Here is a 23,752-nt window from a genome sequence, read left to right on the forward strand (position 1 = left end):
TATGAAATGGCTTAAACCCCTTTGAAGTAGGCTTCTCTTTGAAATGCCCTTAAATTAAAATTCTTAAAACGTCTTGAAAACCTTCAAGGACAGACTCGTTAGAATCCCAAAAGGGCAAATTTTGCACGTACTCATGATTTTTAACGCACTTATCGTGCAGCTTATTGTAAGTGAGCAGGAACAAAAAAATACACTATCGTTAGAAGTTCACTTATTCAAAATTCTGCATCTGCAGTTCGGGTGCAATATTGAACTGAGATTAAAAGACGTTTGTCCTAAAAACGAATCAGAAAACACATTTAAACTCGGAAAACCCTGCCGATGCAATCGTAGACTTCCACTAAACCCTACTGAAATCCTCAGAACCTTAGCAGAAACGTATAACTGCCACATAATAGCAGGATACCAAAATCAGGTATCATACCAAAACAAGGTTTTGGGAGGATAATCTGGTGTTAATAATAGCTTATTTTGGTATGATTAAATAACTGTCAAAATATGCCTCAACGAGCTTTTGGTTTGGTATTGAGGACTGCTTGAGGAATTATTCAACAATTGAAACATCACTATTTGTATGGAAAAATCATCGATTATTATTGAGGTATTGCAAGACCTGGTGTTATAACTCATTAGGCATTCATTGGAAACACACTAGTTACCTATTGTTTAAGATATTCAACCTCTTCAATTCCTTATTCGGGATGTAGGTATTGGATTTTGCATACCTGAGTTTAATAACTTGATGATTTTGTGGCTATATCGGTCTCTTTCTACTCATAGTATAAGGGAGTAGAGATCAAAGTGGATAATGAAATGATAGATATAATAGTATTCGCTAGGTAGCGAACAAGTGTCAAAATTTTATAGAAGGTGAAATTAGGCAAGTAGGCCATGTATTGAACGAATACACCGAATGCGTGAAACTTCTGCCGTACTTTTAAACAGATCGGCTTGGCTGGTAGTTAATACCACCTTACCAAGACTGGCAAAAGTTTCAGGCACCCGACTGCCTAGGGTAATTGATCCGATCATGGAGGAGTTAAGCGCTGGGTTCATGTTTAAACCACAATTGTATCGCCCCAAGCAAACTTTTTACATGGATTGAATTGGAAATAATAAAATCCATCCTTAATCTACGGGAAAATAACGAAATATTGCCACTTTGATGTTGTTATGAGCATTTTATTCGTTTTTATCTGAAAGATCATTGTGTTCCTAATGTTGCGGTATGTGTTCCTAATGTTGCGGTATTTTGTTCCTATTGTTGCGGTATCCCATTGAAATCATATGGGATACCGCAACATTAGGAACACTACCGCAACAATAGGAACACAGCAGCAAACACATTTATGAAAATATTTTTTTAAAATAGGTTTTTGGGCAAATCTTAAGCAAACAAATGGTGCAATCTCATAATTTAAGCACCATACATCTATTAAAAATACCTTTTGGTAACATTTCAGTCGAAAAAGTGCTCAATTGCCATTACCGCAACAATAGGTACTACCGCAACGATGGGAACAATTACCCTATGTATTGTTCTGTTTTCATCACAAATTCTATCGATCGGTAGCTTTTTCGGAATTCGCACTCCGTTCATAGGGGTATGCCTATATCGCGGCGTTTTCTTCCTATTAGCTTTTTGGATCTTATTGGATGGAACACTTTTCTGAGTTTGGTATTCTACAGCTATTTTCTCCAGTTCGGAAAGTCCCCCTGAAATCCTTCTGAAATCTCCCTGAAATCTCGCATTATGTTAAAACCGCTCTGCACTAAAGTGTGTAACACCCACTCATAAGGGGCTGTCCATAAACCACGTGGTCATGAGGGGGGGGGGGGGGGGGTTCGGCCGATGACTTTTGTATGGACGCGGGGGGGGGGGGTCTGAGAAGTCCCAAAAAAATGACCACGTGGTTTATGGACAGCCCCTAAGTGCATCATTTCCAAACCAAATTCATAAAATCGCAAGAGCTGAGCCTTCAAAATCATAGAACTTGCTATGATTCTTGCATGGCCATCAGGCTTGGGTTACTAGTGACCTTCGTAAACCAAATAAGACATTTCACATCCAGAAGAGTGTGATAGTTGATTTTGTGAATAAGAAACTCTTACACATTTTTGTGTGGTCTGGAAGTTAGACACTTATAAGTAGCGGTATTAGCGTGATGGCATCACCAAAATATTGCGATTATTTTCATTATGATAGCTTCAAAATTTTCTTTCAATGTTTACTGATATGCAAATGATATGCAAAGATGGGAAAAGTTCAGTTTGAAAATTCTGTTTATGAGTTATTGAGAGGCGAACGTAATTATAACGGGTAGTACATACTCGTTAATCGTTAAATTGCGGTCGCTTTTTAATAACTCATAAAGCAATCGTTCAAATTTAAAAAAAAAATCTCTGTTAAGTTTAATACTGCTCTGACGTCCATAAATTACGACAAGCTGTGAAAAAGAGTGCCAGGTGGGACGACCCACACAGATATTATATAAAAACTGTTAGGAGGGATAGGTTGATAGGTTAAAGGAGAACCATAGAAGGAGGAGGGTTGAAAATGATTAGTTATTGTGTGACGTAATTTATGGATGCTCCATTAGTGATTTTCATGGCCAACTAAATTAAATTTTCGACAAATCCAACTATTCCGTGATAATCTTCTGTTAATCGCTACTTATAAAAACAGCTCCCCAGCTAACCAGTGATTGGGAATTGAAGAATTCAATATTGATAAAGTCATGCGGGGATTAAACCTAAAAAGAAAAATCATAAATTTTTGTTTACGCAGCTCTAATGGACTTGGATAATTGTATATTGGCAAACGGCAATTTATAGTGAACTCCCAATCGAACTGGAAAAGGAACAATATATCAGTAAATCAGTGGCTAACAATAAAATAACTGATCGTAGTTTTCGCATTTACTCCGATTCAAGCACTGCAACTAACACAAAGTCTAAATATATGACAGCTGTTGAATAGGATGATAAAATGGAGGTCATACGGTAGTGTAATTACCACATGAAGCATCTGTGGTTAGCCGACGAGACCCGGGTAGGTGCGATCGATCGTAAATCAAATCGTGGGTTACTGTGGCAGCCTATTACCATAGATCACCCTAATGACTTCGAATAGGCTGATTATATTGCTCTTTTTGATCAACGGCGCTCCGATATGTAAAGTAAGGTCGATGATTTTGCCAATCGGTCTTAAATGTTAACAAGGTTAAGTCGTTGGATGTAAACACGGTCAAGCCTGCCAGCTTTACGGTAGCAGGACAAACAGTGGAGCATGTTGTAAGCTTTCAAATTATATGCCTTTGATGCCAAAGTTGACTACATTTTAAAAAGGTAACTAAAAAAAAATAATACAAAACTATTTTTTCAGTATTTTAACAGTCGAAATTCGAAGTCTCATTGTGCTCTGAAGAGATTAAATAACTTATTTCTCCATAGGTTTTCATTAGATTTGTTGTAGTTATTTTCATCGGAAGTGTTTCAAAAAATTCAAAAGAAGTATCACAACGAGTGCAGGTTGAAAATCTAATCTAATCTAATCTAATCTAATCTAATCTAACACATACGCAGCCAGTACCTACAGGAAAGCATCCTGGAAAATAATCGGGTTCGATTAAGCCCAAATATTTTTCTTGTCAGTATTGATGCTTGCGGCATATAAAAAATATTACACAAGCATTAAAGCGACCAGGCCTACTGCGTCGTGTTTACCGCAAAGATGATTCTAGAACTGTCTAGATATTAAAAATAAATTATAAAAATCGAAGCAATTCTAGAATCTACAGGGTAGGAAGGATGCGTGGACATACCGTACCAAACGCTCCGATAGGTTTATTGTTATATGGTTGAGCTTTTTTTTAATTACCTGTGTTGACCCTTTAAAGCAAAATGGAACTATTTTGTGTTGTACAGTCAGGTCTTTTTTACGTGGTAAACTCCATACAAAAAAAAATTCATCGTCTTATTTTTGTATGATTCATCGAGAAATGATAAGACTTTTTTTACGTGGTTTTTTGAATTTTGAACTGAGTTTTATTTTTACGCGGTACGTATCCCCGCGTAAAAAACCTGACTGTACAACGCTGTTGCCTGTTTTTTTGTTTGTCATATAGGGAAATTTAACCATCTCGTCAGGGCCTCCGTTTTGGGCACCCTTCCGCTACAACTCAGTAAATTTTCAATCAATTAACAAAATTTATTGAACACAGTGAGATCCGTATAGTATCTAGTCTTGTTTAAAAATTAAAGTCAATTCATTTGAATTGCCGACCGAAGTTACAGCGAAAAAGTGACCGAAACAACAGCCACTACACTGCCCAAATGGCTCGGCACCCAAAACACAAACACGTCGTTTATCATCCCGGGTAGAGGCTAATGGCAAACAAAGGACAAAATAATAACTGGTTTTGCCATCATATCTCGTTTTACCATTCTTCTGTTATTATGAAAAACTTAAAATGGCAAATCAATAGCAAAATATACAATCATAGCAAATCTTGTTATGTTATTCATAAATAATGCTAAATAACACATCAATAACAAAAATTACTATCATGGTGAAACTTGCAATTAAGCATATTTTATAATGAATTGTATAAAATATCAAAACAATAACATAATTTACATTCCTAGCTAAATTTGCCATTATTTTGATATTGTGAGAAATTATTTATAAACATTAGGCACCGTAACATATTTTACTCTTATTATACCATTAACTATTATATCACAGACAAACAGACGTAACACTTCGAACATTTTTCGATTCAAATCATAGTCACGGAAACATATTCACCCAATGCTAAAAGTACTATGTTTGGCCGACCCCCAACTAGGTGGCGGTAGTGAGCGAACGTCAAACTCGAACAAAAGCTATGCGAGCGCCACGGTTGGGCAGTTGGCCAACTATCAAATTTTGAAGAAGATCGTTAAATCGGTGAACGATGGGAATTATCAGAGTGTTACGTCTGTTTGTCTGTGATTATATTGTATATATCAAGCATAACTTTTCAATTTGACGTGTATCTTGCAAAAGTAAACAAATCCGGATTCTCAGTTGTGTGTTTGATTCGCAATGGATTCTATTTGATGCACATCAATTTATGTTAATTTAGAACTCAAACAATTAATAGAAATAGCTCATTTCACCTTTCTTCTGCTACTTTGAAATAATAACTGAATCTACCATTATTTTAAAATATAATTTGAACAACTAAACCTACCATTATTTTGATCGCCACATAAACAGCTAAATTTATTCTTATTCTGTTATTAATAACTCAAGAATGTCATATTTTGTTATTCACCGATAACAGTTAATTTGGGTCTTATTTTGTTATCAATATCTCAATAATAATTTATTTTGTTCTTCAATGTAATCCGCTTGCTTTACCATTACTTTGTTATTACAATGGCAAAATAAGTTATTACAATGGCAAAATAAGTTAAATTTTTCATTTACCTCGACTAAACGAATGTCTATGCATAAAATGACATTTGAAGGATTTTAAGCCTTGTTTTTGTTTCAGTGTATATGTAAGTGTGATGTATCACCGTTTAATAAAACAGTATTAGATATACTATCACTGCAATAAAAAAGTTTTATCAAAAAATCTTTTGTATGAGTTTCCCGAAACTTTTTTGAAAATTTTTGGGCCTCGGCCAAACAAATGTCTATCACTGTATTCAACCCAAGAAATACCGAAATACGACATTTTTTTCCAAATATCTTAGAATCCAATAGAGATTTTGCAAATTTGAGCACAAATTTGGTCCAATTGGGTTCTAGAATTATCGATTTACTCTAGAAATGTTATGTTTGAAAATTAAATTTGAAATCTTTTTTGAAGGTTTGTTCTAGCAAAAATTTCACTTAAACCCTTTGCGCCACCTCTAAATTTTTTTTTGTACAGCTTACTTATTTCGACTAACAGGTCACTTTCCACTTGGCAAATCATATCCCGGAGATTTTTTAAAATTAGCCCCACCCCAATGTACTAGTACGTTGCGTTGGATTGACGAATGAAAACAAATAGATACGCCAAAAATAAATAAATAAATAGTTAATTATTACATTTTAGAGTAACCCTGCATCTGAGTTTTCATTCAAAATGTATATTTCCCTCCAGAAATTGGTAGCAATCAATCGATGAGCATCATCTACCAACAGAACGTGAATAAAGAAAAACACAAGGAAAGCAGAAACAACAGTGCAGCGTTTATCATCAATTAACGTCTACTCTAGTGATTAGTCATTATTGTGCACAGCATGGAGAAGCTTCATATTTCACAAAGTTTGTCGTCTTCTTTCACTAATATGATTGCAGTGCAAACATCTTTGATGATAAGGATAAGAACAATTAGTAAATCACAATGTTCATCAGGGGCCCATGTAGCCGAGGCACTAATAAGAGTGTTGGGGTCTAGGTTGGGGTTAATCTCCGATCGTTCCAGAAACTTTAGGGAATAAACATTTTCTTAAATTTTCGCAAAAATATTCATTACCAAAGAAAGCTCTCAATTGACAATTGGGAAAGTACTACTCAAATAGCCATCAGCTTAAAAGAAGGTTCTGTCCCAGTGGATCTAATGCAATGGACGATTAAAATATGTGTAGTTCATCTAAATAATTCATTGTCTAAAAATGTAAATTCTTACGTAAAAAGGCTTATACAAAAATCAAAACCAAACAGTTTTCTTTGAGAAAATCATCAATAAAATATGTGGGAAGCTAAAATTTATGAACTTTGTACCAGTTTGCTATAACTGATGAATAGTTTCTATTAAATGCAAATTTAATAATTAAGCATGCTTTCCTCATTGCTACTTCAATAATTATATTTGTTCTGGTACCCACCTCCCACCTGTATTTGAAGAATGCTAATTGTTGGCCCTCGGGCAAGAATAAATTGGAACGGTATCCTATCACGAAATAATTACTCATAATCGTTATTTTGGCACGTAAATCTGCTTACACAAAATTTATGTTTGCCTTTCCTGCATTCAAACAAAACGCGATGTGCGTATGATGTGAATTGGTACGAATACCGATAGATGATGTTTGATGTTTACATAATTTAGTTCTCTGTTTGTTTGTCTATACCTAAATATGTACGATCGCATAGCCAACGCTTTTCGCAGTGGAAATTGAGCGACAGTTGGAAGATCGAATTTCACTGCCCGAAATAGCTTCTCAGTGTATGAGCAGTGCCTAATTTACACAACATTGATTTAATTAATTTCAAACCAATGACTTTCCCGTGGTGTCTAAATTATTCTTTTTTTATCATATTTTTCACGCTTTCATTTAAATCGGTGATTGTTTGACCACAAAAATGTGATAAAGTAAGGTGGGGCAAAAGTTCGACCTTAGTTGAAAACTCTACCTATTTCAAAAAATCGAAGCAGATAAAAATAAATGAATACCGTGTGGTGATTCTACCATTTATCAGCTAAAATTTTGCTGAACAAAGTTACGCCAAATGTCTTTTCAATTTTGAGTTACAACACTTTTTGTATATGTGCGTCTTATTCGAACTCTTGCCCCACCACTGGGGCAAAAGTTCGAATCTAGTGTTTGTGGAATTTCGCTAACCGTAGCACACTATTTTGACACTTTGGTAATAGGAATACCTGAAACCACTTGATATTTGATGTTAGCACTGGAATACACTTTAAAATTCGATCTGGATTCTACCCAAATCAGGGTTAAATTTACTACACCAAAAATTAGTAGTTTTTCGCCAAATTCAGATAAAACAACTTTTTTTTCAACTTTAATCGAATTTTCTCTCTAATTCCATCACTCTTAACCCTCGAGCAGTCGCGTATTTGACTACCTGCAGCGACGTCCCGCTCACGCTGTGTACCACATGCGAGCATTTTTCATGGTGCGTGTACCCAGTACACGACGCGACCGCTCCCGGGTTAATAGTAATATGTACATTTTGCAGATTTTTAGGTTTATACCTAAAGTTGCCACATGACTCGAACTTTTGCCCCACAATTCGAACTTTTGCCCCACTATGTGTAAAATATGATTTCCAAATCTTTTTTGCAAAATGTTATACATGCTAAAGCATCTTCAAAATATACCTAGTTACGCCTCAAAATGAAATATCGAATTCGATTTCATTACAATTCCTGTCCATGCGTTGGAAAGACCATCGCATGTTACAATTTTTTGATCAAAAACCAACATTTTGTCATAACTATTCGAAATATTGATCAATTTTCATAATTTTTGGAGCGAAAAACTCTTTTTCAAAAAGGGTTCGATCAACCTTGACACCCTAAAGAAATAATTTGAATTGAGCTCAAAAACTTCAAAAGAAACTCTTGCCCCACTCGAACTTTTGCCCCACTTTACTCTATCTCTACTGGTTTCTGGTATATTTGAAAACATAGCATATTTTAGTATCCAACTAAAAAAAACTAAAATATGGAGCGGACCTGATGTGATGGTTAGAACACTTGACTATCACGCCGAGGACCTGGGATCGAATCCCACTCCCGACAAACTCGCAAAATGTGAGTTCTTCCTTCTGAAGGGAAGTAAAGCGTGGGTCCCGAGATGAACTAGCCTAGGGCTAAAAATCTCGTTAATACAGATAAAAAAAAAATATGACATTTTGCTCAAATACATATCTCGATACCGTCATGCGGGGTGTCATTGGGCCAAATTGGGGTGACATTGGGTCACTATTCCGCACATTTAGAGTACGACGGGAATGCATATTGTTTGCTAAACTACTAGAATACATAATTTCAAGATACTTGGCATCCACCGTTAAATTCTCTGACTTATATTAAATCCGTAGGTTCGTTGAACCAATGTTACCCTCTAGGCCCAATGTCACCCCGAACGACGGTAATTACTAGAGATATCGCAATTTCGAGATCAAATCAATCTGAAATAAACTTTGGAGAAGTTTCGGCCTGGAAAATGCAGTGAAGTTAACTCGATAAAGCGGAATCCAATCTAGGGGTTGAATGAGAAACTGCAAGAATTCCCTGGAAATCTGTTCAAAAATACGGAAAGTTCGCTAGTGTTCAAGCTGATTCAGATCTGAGGATTCCCTTCTAGAGGATGGAGTTCTTGTTCTTGAGAAGCTTTTCAAAACAATCCTTCGATGGAAGTTCAAGATACAAAAAAATGTATCAGCCATTTCTAGAACCCACCAATAAATCGTTGCTAAAGAAGTTTAAATTGGAACTTTTCAAATTTTGAAACCGTTGCCATGGAGAAGCTTTTCAAGTTTTCTTATACGTGCCATGAGGCCGCCATTTTCGGACACATGCAAAAAGACGTCAGCCATTTCCTGAAAATTTTCTACGACTCAGACAAATGACAAGTTAGGATCATTATGTAATAAACTTTGGAGAAGATAACACCGTTGATTGGTTATGTCTAACAGTTCAAGGGCGGTGAGGAAATAACAAGAATAGTTTAGAAAGACAGTAAAAATATCCTAATAATAGAATTTTATTTACTGTGCATCCAGCTGTTTATATATGTATGTAGGGTATTGGTTCCCTTAATAAGCATGTGGCTCCCATTTTATCCTACGAAAAAACAAAGGATTGAAGCGCTGTTTATTTTATTTCACATTTTTGTATTTTTCGTTAGAAGTGAGCACCTATGAAAACAAAAAACAAAAACGGAATCAATCGGTGCCATAATCGCTTTTTTCGAATAGGATAAATATGGGAGCGTGAGATTAATGATAGCACACATACCCTACATGTGTAGTTTAACGTACAATACACAGCGAGCGGTAAACCGCCTGAATGATATCCAATGTATATCAATCCATCTACGCATTCGTCATTGAAGACAAACATTAATCTTTCATTCGCTTTTTATCCATTCCGCCCTGCAGCATAAACAAAAAATTTTCATCGATGTCGCGCTTGAATTATTTTACGAATTTCAAAAACAATCACTCTGTACCCATTTGAATCTTCTCAGAGGGTACACACATTGCCAAAATGTAAACAAAGAGGATTTGCATGCCAAGTGTGGTAAACTGTTCTGGGAAGAACAGGTCAAGCACATTTTATCCTTCAATGATTTCATGCTAAATTGGAAAGGCGAGCATTGAAAAGGCTCTTCCTGAATGTCCATCTGGGAGTCGTGAAACTGACTATTCAGATAATTTCAAAGGACGATGTAAATGTAGAATGATAATTTTAGAGCTGTTTCCAGCCTCACTTAAATTCAATCAATAAATATGAATTTTCAGTTTCAAATATACCTACAACATTTTCACGCTTGTTTTAACTTTTCATGTAGTCCATGTAGGAGTTTCATATGGAAACAATTACTGAACAATTGGCTGGTTTCATCATTCAGGGAAGCAAGTATAAATTAATTTAGATTTCGTTACCGTTGCTGTTCTCTCTTTCAGTCAATCCCATGTGCATCTTGATTCCATATCCATCGTGCAACCAGCAGCTATATTTTTCCAAACCATCGTTTCCGTGGAACGTCCAATATGATGGAGGCAACCGGAAAACATCAAATCGTCTTCAAACATCGTTAGAGCAGCTGGTGTTCAATCTGTGCTGCTTCGGGTTTGACTGTGCGGCTGCCGACCACCTCGTAGCGCCAAAATTCGTTTGACTCGGGAGTGGATCCGTTTTCGTAAACTCAATTTACCATGTGGAAAATTAGTTTTTCTCGTGTCTCACATTTTTCACGCAAAAATGGTGCCCACGCCAAGCGTGAAGAATGTTATGTGTTTCAATCTGCGGCGCGAGTCTAGAGGGAATGCAATTTCCATATTTTGATAATATTATGTTTATCTGTTCCTTTCAATACACATCGCGATAGATTAGAAATTAAAGGGAAACGTTGATCCTGTGTAATACATACCAAACACCACACATTTTGCCTGCGAAACACTTAACCCTCCTAAGATGTTAAGCTAGACGCACCACGATGACGTAGTGTATGCTCAGCGAGCTTATTTTGGATCGTATTGACCCCAACATCCTACTAGGGTTAAACTTGAATAATGCGTGAAGCCGTCACGAAATTCGGTTAGTACTCTAGATGGCATCCTATCGCGAGATTTTTTTAATAATGTTTAGACAAAAAATACAACAATAGACAATAATAATAATAATATGCCTGTACGCCATTCCTAGGGTGGACTTTCCCAGTCATGGTGGCATCTCATGTACGCGAGAGCACCGCTACCAACTGGACATCGCTTAGACAGAGTATAGTTTGCTCACTGCGGAGCGCTCCCTGAAGACCTTGTCGCGAAAGACTGATGTCTTTCATCTACGAGGACTTGGCCTGGTCGCCAATTTCTCCGCCCGTTGGCCGCTGTTGTAGTCGATGCCGTACACAATCAAAATAGATTCGCTCGCTCGGTTAAAACGCGCACAGCCGTGTGCTCAGTAAAGCCGTGTGCTCAGCAAAATCTTTACTGGATCTCAGTATTTTTTTTTTGTTTTAAACTTTACCATTGTTTTTATTCTTTAACCACTAAACCTAATTTACAGCTCTTTTGTCCACTAGGGCACTGCGTGAGCTATTCTAATTGGCACTTACACTTTGTACAGCGCCTTAATGTATTCTATTCTTATTCTTCTATATCAAGCTGGTTGCTTTTGCGCTGCTGTCACTTTTCTACCCTGTCCATGGTAGAATGATGAGCACGAGGATGTTGAATTGATATGTGGCTCTCGGGGGTCCATTATGAGTTACCGTTAGCCGATATCCAAGTTTCAGGGTCCGTTAGAGCATATGCTCAGAAGAGGCTCAGGTGTCAGCCGCTCTTGGGGGGAAGAGCAACTGACAAAAAATTGCAAGTGCCGGGGCTAAGATCGCTCCCATGACCATCCACTTATGAAGTGAACGTGCAGCCACTACGCCACGGGCCCCGGCGGATCTCAGTAATGATCTGTCAAAATTGCTGAGATCTCGGCAAAATTGTTGTTTGCTGATTACTCGGCTCCGCAAATCTCGGTAAAAGAATGGAAAATGCTGATATCTGAATTCTGTTCTGAATTAAGTTTGTAGTGAATCACCAGGTTTACAGTAGATGCTTGTGCCTTGTTGCCTTCACCTGCACATCGCCTGCACTCCATCATTTGCTCCTGATTGGACCTTCGCTGAATTATGTCCCGATTCCAAAAACTGGTAAGGGTGTGTCCATAAACCACGTGGTCATTTTTAAGGATTTTCCAGTATAGATTGAGAAAATCTTCTCTTCAGAATCAGATAACTCGCAAAAACCTCATGCTCTCTCTTCCATACCTTCGCGGTACGCTCGTAAGAAACGACAGAGGAGCGGCAACCTCAATTGGCGACGGTGAGAACTGTCACTGATGTCTACGAACGTCGAGTAGCTAAATTAGCCGTGCTAGATGATCCACACAGTTCGAAATTTTAGTGTACATTTACATTATATATCATGGACATAATTGGAGCGTGATATATGCCGTACAATTACATGCTGTTTAAAATTTACTCTTGCATTTTTGTCGTCATGTAAACTTAATGGACCTGTAAATCTCATCCCTTCCATTGCTGCCGTCGGTTCGGGTTTGATGGATGTTTTGAATTGAAAAAAATACAACGAATCTGGTTCTTATCATGTATTCCTTTGCTTGCTTGGAGTAAATTACATATACAATAAAACGGTAATTAAATTATCATGAGTAATGCTCATTTCGGCAATCTATATCCTGCAGCAGGGATTTCTTGTCTGTTGAACTTGATCAATGCAATCCAAAGCGCTGCCGCTTCTGATCATCATTTTCAGACTGTTGCTGCTGCTGCTGCGCCGGCGGCGGCGGCGGAGATTCACTTTATTTTCTTGTTTCATCTGCAAAATATCAATGCGATAGTGTATGTGGAGTTTTTCACTGATAAATTAGAGAAATACTTACGCAGAAGGACTAATCGCAACCGAAAATCAACTTATTCACTCGACGGACGATTTGTTTACATCGCCGCCATGTTTGATTTGAAAATTAGCAAACTTTACATTTCGCGTGTAATTTTTTTTTATCTGTATTAACGAGATTTTTAGCCCTAGGCTAGTTCATCTCGGGACCCACGCTTTACTTCCCTTCCGAAGGAAGAACTCACATTTTGCGAGTTTGTCGGGAGTGGGATTCGATCCCAGGTCCTCGACGTGATAGTCAAGTGTTCTAACCATCACACCAGGTCCGCTCCATATTTTAGTTTTTTTTAGTTGGATACTAAAATATGCTATGTTTTCAAATATACCAGAAACCAGTAGAGATAGAGTAAAGTGGGGCAAAAGTTCGAGTGGGGCAAGAGTTTCTTTTGAAGTTTTTGAGCTCAATTCAAATTATTTCTTTAGGGTGTGAAGGTTGATCGAACCCTTTTTGAAAAAGAGTCTTTCGCTCCAAAAATTTGAAAATTAGCAAACTTTACATTTCGCGTGTAATGTTAGAGCGCATCTAATGTGACTATACTACAACAACACAAACTCCCGTGAAATAGAGTGCGAACATATTGTCAACACAGTATATTGTTGTAAAAATAATTTAACGTTAAGGATGACAACATGATGCAATCAACTCCGCTAAATCAAATGGAAAGTTCAGTCGAAAAATTGCTTACATGATCCAATATTACAATTGATTTTGGTTTACGTTAAAGGTAACATTCAGATTTTTTTGCTGTGCAAGAAAAACATTCTTCGAAAACATTCTTCCAACTGTGAATACAGTCTTAATAGCGTCCACCGTCGATCGACCTTCCGGAAGCCGAACTGGTTATCCAAGAGGCCAGAGTGATCGGGTTTCTCGGTAAAAACCATCAGCCTCGACAGTACGATCCGTTTCAACAGTTTTCCGGCGGTGTCCAGAAGGCAGATATGTAATTTGCCTCTGTAGGAACATCTGCAATGCGATTCTGAACATATCAGGGCTAGCCTCGTTTGCTAGCGGATATGATGCCCATAGCACTAGTGGTGGCAGAGGACGAAGAGTGCTTCGAGCGGCGCCAGGCGGATCGCCAGAACATCATCTATGCTGAAATGACAAAGGTAATGGGATACCTTCAGGGACCGTTCATAAACCACGTGGACTTTTTGGGGGGCCAAAGTCTACGCTCCATACAAATTTCTAATGTTTTGTATGGACGAAAGTCTACGAGAGGGGAGGGGGGGGTGGTCTGAGATGACCAAAATTTGGTCTACGTGGTTTATGAACAGCCCCTAAGCAATAAGCATAGATGGACATACAGGCTCATACCGAGCGTGCTCTAAATGGACGAGCAGACCCCATGGCGAGGTGAATTTACCTTACCACGCTTACCAATAGAAAGTACTCATGTACTATTCCACCCCTCCCCTCCTCACGAAGTTAACCCTAACCGGCGAACCGCGAAGGTAAGGAAGATAAAGAATGATTCAATGAGGAATAACCTCTTGGGTATCTGTTCAGCAGATTATCTCATTCTATAAAAAAGGGAACACTAACAAGGCTTTTCGGTCAGGGGGGGCAAGCACCCTTACCAAATTTGTGCTTACTTGCTTTCATATCTATACGCAATACGATGAAATTGAATATAATAACATTAGGGTTCATTCAAATATGACGTAACGCAAAATTTGACAATTTTAGACCCCCTCCCTCCCCCACGTAACAACTTTTGTATGGAAAATTTTGAAATTTTATATGAAGCGTAACACGATGCTAGACCCCCTCCCTCCCCCCTTAGCGTTACGTAATATTTGAACGAACCCTTACATTCTAAAAGCATTATTTAACCCTTCAGCAGTCACACTGTTGTATTTTGTACAATACGTTAAAAAAAACTCGCCTGATCCACATGATCCAAGGTGGTGCTGGTAGCGGTGAGCCATTTTTGGAAGATTAAGGATTTTTAGGACTAGAATTTCCTGGAGCAGTCCCTGGAAGACTTCCTGGATAAATCCATGGAGCGATTCATACAGGAACGCCTGGAGGAAGCCCTATAGAATCCCTGGAGGAATTCCCGGAGGAATTCCTGGAGAAATTTCCGGAGGAATCCCTGGCAGAGTTTCTGAAAGTATACCTGGAAGAATTCCTGTATAAATTAGAGAAATATCTGAAGAGATCTCATGAGGAAATCCTAGATGAAATTCTAGATAAATTTCTGGAGAATTCCTTGGAGGAAGCTCTGGAGAAATTCCTGGAGTAATTCTGGGAGGAATCCCTAGAAAAAAAAAATCAGAATAAATTTCTTGAGGAATTCCTAGAGGAAATCTTAGAGAAATTTAAAAAAATCCTTGGGGGAGAAATCTCTGAAGGAATTTCAGGAGAAATCCATGAAGCAATTCCTGGAAAAATCTCTAGAGAGAATCCTGGAGAAATGCCTGGAGAAACTTTTAAACAAATTCCTGACGTTATTGCTGGAAGAATTATTGGATGAGACCCAACAGGAAATCCTGAAGAATTTCCTGAAGAAACTTCTTGGATGAATTCTTGGAGCAATCCCTGTAAATAATACTGGAGAAATCTCCAGAGGAATTCTGGGAGGAATTGCTGGAGATGTTTCTGAAAAAAAAACCCTTGAGAAATTCCAGGAGAATTTCCTGGAAGAACCCTTGGAGGAATTTCTGGAGGATCCCCGGGAGGAATCTCTGGGAATATCCCTGAAGAAATTCGAGGAGAATTACCGGCAGGAATCCCTGAAGCAATTCCTGGATAAATCTCTGAAAGAATTCCTGGAGGAATGTCTAGAGGAATCCCTTGAAAATTCCCAAAAATATTCCTGAAGAATCTCTGAAGAAACCCCTTAACGATTTCCTGAATTGCTGACATAGTTTCTGAAGGATGTCCAGGAGCAATTCCTGGAGAATTTCTTGGAGGAATTCCTAGAGATGTTCCTGTCATAATTGCTGGAAGAATCTCTAGAGGAATTCTTGGAAGAATTACTGGACGAATTTCTAGAGGAATCTCCAGAGAAATTCATGGAAACTTCTATTTCCATATTTAAAAAAAAACCCTCGAGAAATTCGTAGAGCGGAATTTCTGGAGGAATTCCTGGAGAAATCTTTGAAGGAATTCCTGAAGGAATCCCTGGAGGAGCCTTGAAAAAAATTGTGGAGAAATCCCTGGAAAAATACCTGGGGAAATCCCTGGAAAATTCCTGAAGGATTTCCAAGAAGTTCTCCTCCTGGAAGAATTTCTGAAGAAATCCTTAGAATCTTTGGAGGAACTTCTGGAGGATTTCCTGGAGAAATCTTCGAAGGATTTCCTGTAGGAATCAATGGGAAAATCCCTGGAGAAATTCATGCAGAAATCTCGGTGGAATTCCTGAAGCAAATTCTGATGGAATCTCAGGAGAAATTCCTGGAGAAATGCCAATGGAATTGCTAACAAAATTTATGAAGGATGTCCTGGGGTAATTTCTGGAGGAATTCCTGGAGGAGTTCCTGAAGAAAGTCCAGTATAAAATCCTGGAGGAATGCCAGGAGGAATTCCTAGAGGTATTTCTGTGGGAACTGCTGGAGGATTCCATGATGAAGTTCCTAGAAGAATCTCTAGAGGAATTTTTAAAAAAAAGAATTACTGGATAAGTTTCTAGAGGAATATTCAGAATAATTCTGGCAGATTTATATTATTTTTTTATTCCTGAAAAAATTCCCATGAGAATTTCGGGAGGAATTCCTGGAGATCCTCCAAGAAATTCCTGAAGGAATCTCTGGGGGAATCCTTGAAAGAATTTGTGAAGAAATCCCTGGAGGAATCTGTAAAGAAATTCCTGTAGGAATCCCTGAAAAATTACTGAAGGTATTTCTGGAGAATTTCCTGCAAGAATTTTTGAAGAAACCCCAAGACGATTTGCTGGAAGAATCCTTAGAGGAAGTTCTGGAGGATCTCCTGGAGAAATCTTCGAAGGATTTCCTGGAGGAATCCTTGGGAAAATTCCTGGAGAAATTCAAGGAGAAATCCCTGAATTCCTGAAGCAATTCATGGAGGAATATCAGGAGAATTTCCTGGAAAAATGCCTGGAGGAATCCCTGAAAAAATCCTGGAGAATTTCCTGGAAGAACTTCTGAAAAAAATCCCAGAAGATTTTCTGGAAAATTCCTGGAAAAATTGCTGACATAATTTCTGAAGGATGTGCAGGGTCAATTCCTAGATCAATTCCTTGAGTAATGATAAATTCATGAAGAAATTCTTGGGGTAATTTCCTGGAGGAGTTCCTGGAGATAGTTCTGGATTAAAACCTGAAGGATGGAATGTCTGGAGGAATTTTTGGAGGTTTTCCTTTGAGAATTGCTGCAGGAATCCTTGAATAAATTCCTGAAGGAATCTTTGGAGAAATTCTTGCAATAATTACTGGATGAATTTTTTGGGGAATCTTTAGAGTAACTCTGGAAGAAATTTCTGAAAAAATCCCATGGGAAATTCCTGGAGGAATTTCTAGGGAAATTTCTGGAGAAATTTCTGGACAAATCCTCAAAGGAATTTCTGAAGGAATCCCTGGGAGAATTCTTGGGGAAATTCGTGGAGAAATCCCTGGAAAAATCCCTGAAGATGTTCCCGGAAGAATTTTAGCGATATTCCTAGAGGAATCCAAGCCTGGAGGTAAATTTACAAGAATTTTTGGAGGAATTTTTGAAAAAATGTTAGAAGGTATTTTTAGAGAAAATCCTGGTAGAACTATTGAAGGAATCCCTGAAGGATTTCCTAGAGAAATTCCTGGATGAATTACTGACATAACTTATGATGAAATTCCTTGATTATTCCCTGGTGAAATTCCTGAAGGAATCTCTGAAGAAATTCTGAAGAGGAGATCCGGGAGCAATTCATGGAAGAAATCCTGGAAGAATGCCTGCGTGGATTTCTGAAGGAATCCCAGGAAGAAATCCTGAAACAATCCCAGGAGAAACTCCTGGAACAACTCCAGGGGAATTCCTGGAGGAGTTTCTGGAGGAATCCCTGAAGCAACTCCTGGAGAAATATCTGGTTGAATTGCTGGAGGAATCGCTGATAAAAATTCCTGGAGAAATCTCTGCAAGAATCTAAGGATGAATCTCTGGAAGAACGCCCGGAAAATTTCCTGGAAGAATGGAATTCTTGGAGGACGCAATGTGCTTTTGGTAATATTTTTCTCTCATGGTCGCTATTTCTTTCCGACTACATTTTCGTACACAGTAAAAAGTAGTCGTTAGAATGCCCTAGTGCATTATGCGATGTATACGAATTAATAATACGAACAACTCTATAGGAAAATCTGATCAGCAAAGTAGGGAAAGGCGGTAACTTCACGGTAGAATGTGTCAAATATGTATTTCTGAGCATTTTAAGCGAAATACTTGTTCAAGTTTCCAAACAAAATTTATCGAACCATAGAAAATGTGTAAATACAGTCTCAGAATCGAAATTTTAATCACGGCTTGTAATTAAACGGACGATGATGTCATGTTTGAGAATGTCAAAATAAACGTGTGTTGCTTTTCATTCAGAAACATAACGGTTGTGTGATGATCTTTCCTGAATTGGTATCTTATCACTATTGAAATTTGGCTTAAAATTGATACAAGAGTTTTGATTTGGCAAATTTGATGACTCGGAATTTACTACACTCTACCCAATCGAAACGAACTAGGTTCTGGTTAAAAATAATCCATAAAACGAATAGCTGCATTTATTGTGCAATTGTGAATGCTGCAAAATTAGTTTCGGTTCACGTTGAGCAGAAGTTCAAGAAAGGCGTCAAACGAAAGGCTCGCGTATTTCAATACAACACATTGGATTGACTGAATTTTATATGTTGTATCTTTGTTGCTTAATACGCTATAATAGCATTTCACTTTTCATTTATCCATCTGTACCTTTCAATAACACTACTTTTCCGTTGACTGCTTTTTGCTGTGCACATTCCTAATAATCTCTTACTGGATTCTTAGAATATATGTATTACCATTATAATGATGTTCATTGGAAACAACGACCATTGCTTAGGGCGTTCATATAACTCGCTTTTCCTAGTCGGTTCTAATAAAGATGCCACGGCACATCGCGTTCCAACCGCTTTTACCACTGAAAATGGGGATAGCAATTACCGAAAGGTTCTATGACATCAGTTGCTTTTTAATGGATGGCACGTTCAGAAACGATATTGACCGAAGTTTATCACCAATTTCGTCGAGCTTTGGAGGTAGCGCGAAATAAAGTGGTAGGGGGTAAGTTACTCTGATTGATTTTTATCCTAACGAGCAGATTATTTTTCATCTCTTCTTTGCTTTTGACAGGCCTCGACGAAAAACAAATTTTGGTCGTGGCTTTTGTGGTGAAAATTTCATGTGACACACACCGGTGTTCCGACAAGGATCGAAGGTTTTTTAAAAGATGCAGCATTAATGCATCTTTAAATATCCATCGCAGATCCAATCAAAATCCAAATCATATAAAAATCAAATCTGAGGGCAATCATTATTATTTTAAAAATCCAAATCCTATCCAAACTATCTGTTTTACAGATTTTAAATTCACATGTAGTATCTAAGTTTCAAATCGATGCACAATTACCTACAGCAATAATAACAATAATTGATGTGAACTTTTCCCTCTTGTTCCACCTGCAGGAGAATATGTGCTAATTAAAAGGACTCATCTGGACATCAAGTGATTCCCGGAACAAGATGTTTACCCAAAACGAATGTGATCAGAATCGTCGACGAAAAACAATACCAACTGCAGTAGAACCACATAACTTGGAGCTACAGCAGTCTCTGTCAGAGCCAGAAGGGCTTCCATCAGCAGCGTATCATCAACTTCACCATGGTCGTCGCTATCGTCAAGCTCAGTAACAATGCACGCCCTTCGCCAGTAGGCAACGAATGCTAGGAGCAGCGGGGCCCGGCACATCATTCTCTGCGTAAAGGTAGGAAACGACAAACATTGCATCGGAAATGCCTCTAACCAAAAACAATTTTCACTGACGCAAGGATGAGAGCACCGCCCGAGCAGAGCTTGAAAGAAAATTGAAAACTAGTGTTAAAGTTATGTTCTTAATTATGATATTTCAGTAAGCCCTTGTTGTGATCGTTTTAAAGGAAAAAACATAGAAAATTCAACACAAAAATATCAATGGAAGCTATTTTACACCCTCCTTTTGCCACTAGTGCAACAAATCATAATTAATTATCGGTAAAATTTGGATTTGCTTTTGGATAATTGTTAAATTTGTGTATTCTTGGATAAATTTCAGACCTAAGGTACAAAAAGATTTTTTGAAATCACCTTCTGACAGCTGGACAACTCTGACAACTCCGCCCAGTACAAAATCCGACGAGGGGTTCATAAAATTGCTCCCAAACAAACTTCAATTTGATTTTGTAATAGGTTCCTGGGCTCCAAAAATCACAAAAATTTGGATTTCATTGCAGTTTAACGTGTAGATTCAGCATATGAAATTATCTTAACACCGCTTAAGAAGTCAATATGATGATAGAAACAAATCATTCTATTTGCTTACGTTTTGCTGTTGAACTTTGCTCGGGCATAGTATCAAGTTAGTAGGTGTAGGTATGTACGTTTTTTCCTGACTTTATTCAATTCCTTTGTATGTATACTTTTCTATTTGTGCTCAAGCACAAACTGTGAGTAACATTTGAAAAATTAAACAATGAAAACGAGTCTTTGCTCAGAGATTCCTATGAAATTTCTAACACACAATTCGGCAGAAACCAACTATCCAAATGACTATTCAAATAAAAGCATGAAATCTTGTTTCAAATCAGTTGAAATAATTAGTGTTCAAAATAATTTGAAATCAAAATCCCACGATATGTTTAAACATCAAGGGGAATCCATAAGAATCCATTGTATCCTTTTTCCGAATTCAAGTAAAATTTCAACGAATGCATTATTGTAATAAACTCCAACCCTCAAAATCTCAGAAGTATAATCAGTTTTGTAAAAATTGTGAAAAACCTGCCTAAACAAAATCACATCTCAATAACGGCACTACGTAAAAAACTTAGTATATTTTTTTATAATGATATAGTCAAATATGTCCATTTACCTGAATTAAATGTTTTATTTTCTGCATTGCATAGTTTTTGAGATATGATTTTTTTTTTCAAGTAGGGTGCCTGTACCATTTATCGCACTACCATAGGAAAACTATTTCTAAAAAAATAAGAAGAATACCGACCAAAGTCGACGATATGTCAAATGATTGATCTGATTTCATACTACACAGGAAAAATATAGAAACCGAGCCAAAACTATTTTTAATATTTATTACGGCGTGTGCCAATGAAAGGAACCATGTACCAATTATGGATACATGTATAAAATGATGGGTCATTGGGCCGAAATGTCATTAGGCCGAATGGTCATTTCAAACTCATTAGTAAAATATCAGTAGATTCAACTTTAATAATTACTACCTACATAGATATTGTTTTAATAGAGAGATTGAAAAATATACTGAATTACCTGTAAATGCCATAGCAATGAAAATATAAAGAGTAATCTATGCTAAGAAAACGGAAACCATCGTTTTTGAATATAAACAAGTTCTACATATTTAGTATGACCATGCTGAGGGTGACATTTCCGATCTATCCAGAAACTTTTCGTAATGGAAATTTCCTTGACTTAATTGGACATGAAATATCTTCATGCCTGGCTCACGACAAACACACGCAAAATGGTCATTGGCAGAGGAAACTCTCAGCTACTAACTGTGGAGTAGCTGAGAAGTAAGCTTTGTCTCAGTGGTGACGACGTAAGCGCAAGAAGAAGACCCTATGACCATTCGGCCTTGTGACCATTCGGCCTAATGATCTTCGGCTGAATGGCCTGACACCAATACCCTAGAATGCTAGAAATATTGTTCGCAGTTTTCTCTGGTGGCTGGTGAAAAATAAATCTGCTGAAAAGAGGGTTCATGCATCTTAAATGTTTGGGAACCTGCGATCTAGTTGGTTCACTGTACAAATGCCGTTGGTTCACCATTAATGTACAAGAGGATGGCCAAAATGTTTTTCTCTCTCACAAATATGTTCAACATGCTGTAACTTTTCATAGAGTGCATCAAAAATTCTCAAATTTTGACTGTTTATTCACCTATTATATGTGCATTGTGCATGGTTGCTACCAAGATTCTCTTGTTCATTGCAGCTCTCAAGTCGTGAGTTATGTTGAATTCTCTGATACGCTTTTCGTTCCCTATTCACGATCAGATCAAGATGATGCCTTCAGGTTTTGAGCTTAGTTTAACAAAATAATAATCGAAATTACCACTGTACTGGATGGATATCAGTGAGGGTTTTTTTTCTGAACATCTAAGTTTGTTCAATAAGCATACATAATCCAAAATAAAATCTATATTTTGTTCGTTTTATTTTTGCTTTTTGCCTTTCTCGTGCACCAAGGTGTACCGAAAGGCTATATGTTCACTCCAAAAACGAAAATTTGATAGAGCCTCCGGAGGGGTCAAGTCTTATATACCAATCGACTCAGCTCGACGAATTGAGGTGATGTCTCTGTGTGTGTGTGTGTGTGTGTGTGTGTGTGTGTGTGTGTGTGTGTGTGTGTGTGTGTGTGTGTGTGTGTGTGTGTGTGTGTGTGTGTGTGTGTGTGTGTGTGTGTGTGTGTGTGTGTGTGTGTGTGTGTGTGTGTGTCTGTGTGTCTGTGTGTCTGTGTGTCTGTGTGTCTGTGTGTCTGTGTGTCTGTGTGTCTGTGTGTCTGTGTGTCTGTGTGTCTGTGTGTCTGTGTGTCTGTGTGTCTGTGTGTCTGTGTGTCTGTGTGTCTGTGTGTCTGTGTGTCTGTGTGTCTGTGTGTCTGTGTGTCTGTGTGTCTGTGTGTCTGTGTGTCTGTGTGTCTGTGTGTCTGTGTGTCTGTGTGTCTGTGTGTCTGTGTGTCTGTGTGTCTGTGTGTCTGTGTGTCTGTGTGTCTGTGTGTGTGTGTGTGTGTGTGTGTGTGTGTGTGTGTGTGTGTGTGTGTGTGTGTGTGTGTGTGTGTGTGTGTGTGTGTGTGTGTGTGTGTGTGTGTGTGTGTGTGTGTGTGTGTGTGTGTGTGTGTGTGTGTGTGTGTGTGTGTGTGTGTGTGTGTGTGTGTGTGTGTGTGTGTGTGTGTGTGTGTGTGTGTGTGTGTGTGTGTGTGTGTGTGTGTGTGTGTGTGTGTGTGTGTGTGTGTGTGTGTGTGTGTGTGTGTGTGTGTGTGTATGTGTGTGTGTGTGTGTATGTGTGTGTGTGTGTGTGTGTGTGTGTGTGTGTGTGTGTGTGTGTGTGTCTGTGTGTGTGTGTGTGTGTGTGTGTGTGTGTGTGTGTGTGTGTGTGTGTGTGTGTGTGTGTGTGTGTGTGTGTGTGTGTGTGTGTGTGTGTGTGTGTGTGTGTGTGTGTGTGTGTGTGTGTGTGTGTGTGTGTGTGTGTGTGTGTGTGTGTGTGTGTGTGTGTGTGTGTGTGTGTGTGTGTGTGTGTGTGTGTGTGTGTGTGTGTGTGTGTGTGTGTGTGTGTGTGTGTGTGTGTGTGTGTGTGTGTGTGTGTGTGTGTGTGTGTGTGTGTGTGTGTGTGTGTGTGTGTATGTGTGTGTGTGTGTGTGTGTGTGTACAAAAAAACTCACATCACTTTTTGGCAGTAAACCTCAACCGATTTTAATGACCGATGGTTCATTCGACGCGGAATCTGGTCCCATTGTTTCCTATTGAAAATGGTTCAGATCGGTCCAGCCGTTCCGGAGTTATGGCCATTTAGGTGTTCCGGACCGGTACCTCAGGAAGGGGCCAGATATGAAA

The 23,752-nt window shown here is 38.2% G+C and overlaps 1 long non-coding RNA gene across 3 annotated transcripts in view; it reads left to right on the forward strand.

The window, feature by feature from the left end:
* The window catches only part of LOC115267003 (uncharacterized), a 35,450-nt gene that overhangs the window by 2,850 nt on the left and 8,848 nt on the right, over positions 1-23,752 (forward strand). For all 3 annotated transcript variants that reach the window (XR_009996348.1, XR_009996347.1, XR_009996349.1), the window contains exon 3: positions 19,590-19,888. This is a non-coding gene — a long non-coding RNA (uncharacterized LOC115267003). The remainder of the gene's footprint in view (positions 1-19,589; positions 19,889-23,752) is intronic.

The sequence above is a fragment of the Aedes albopictus genome, chromosome 1, assembly GCF_035046485.1.
Source record: "Aedes albopictus strain Foshan chromosome 1, AalbF5, whole genome shotgun sequence".
Classification (NCBI taxonomy): Eukaryota; Metazoa; Arthropoda; class Insecta; order Diptera; family Culicidae; genus Aedes; species Aedes albopictus.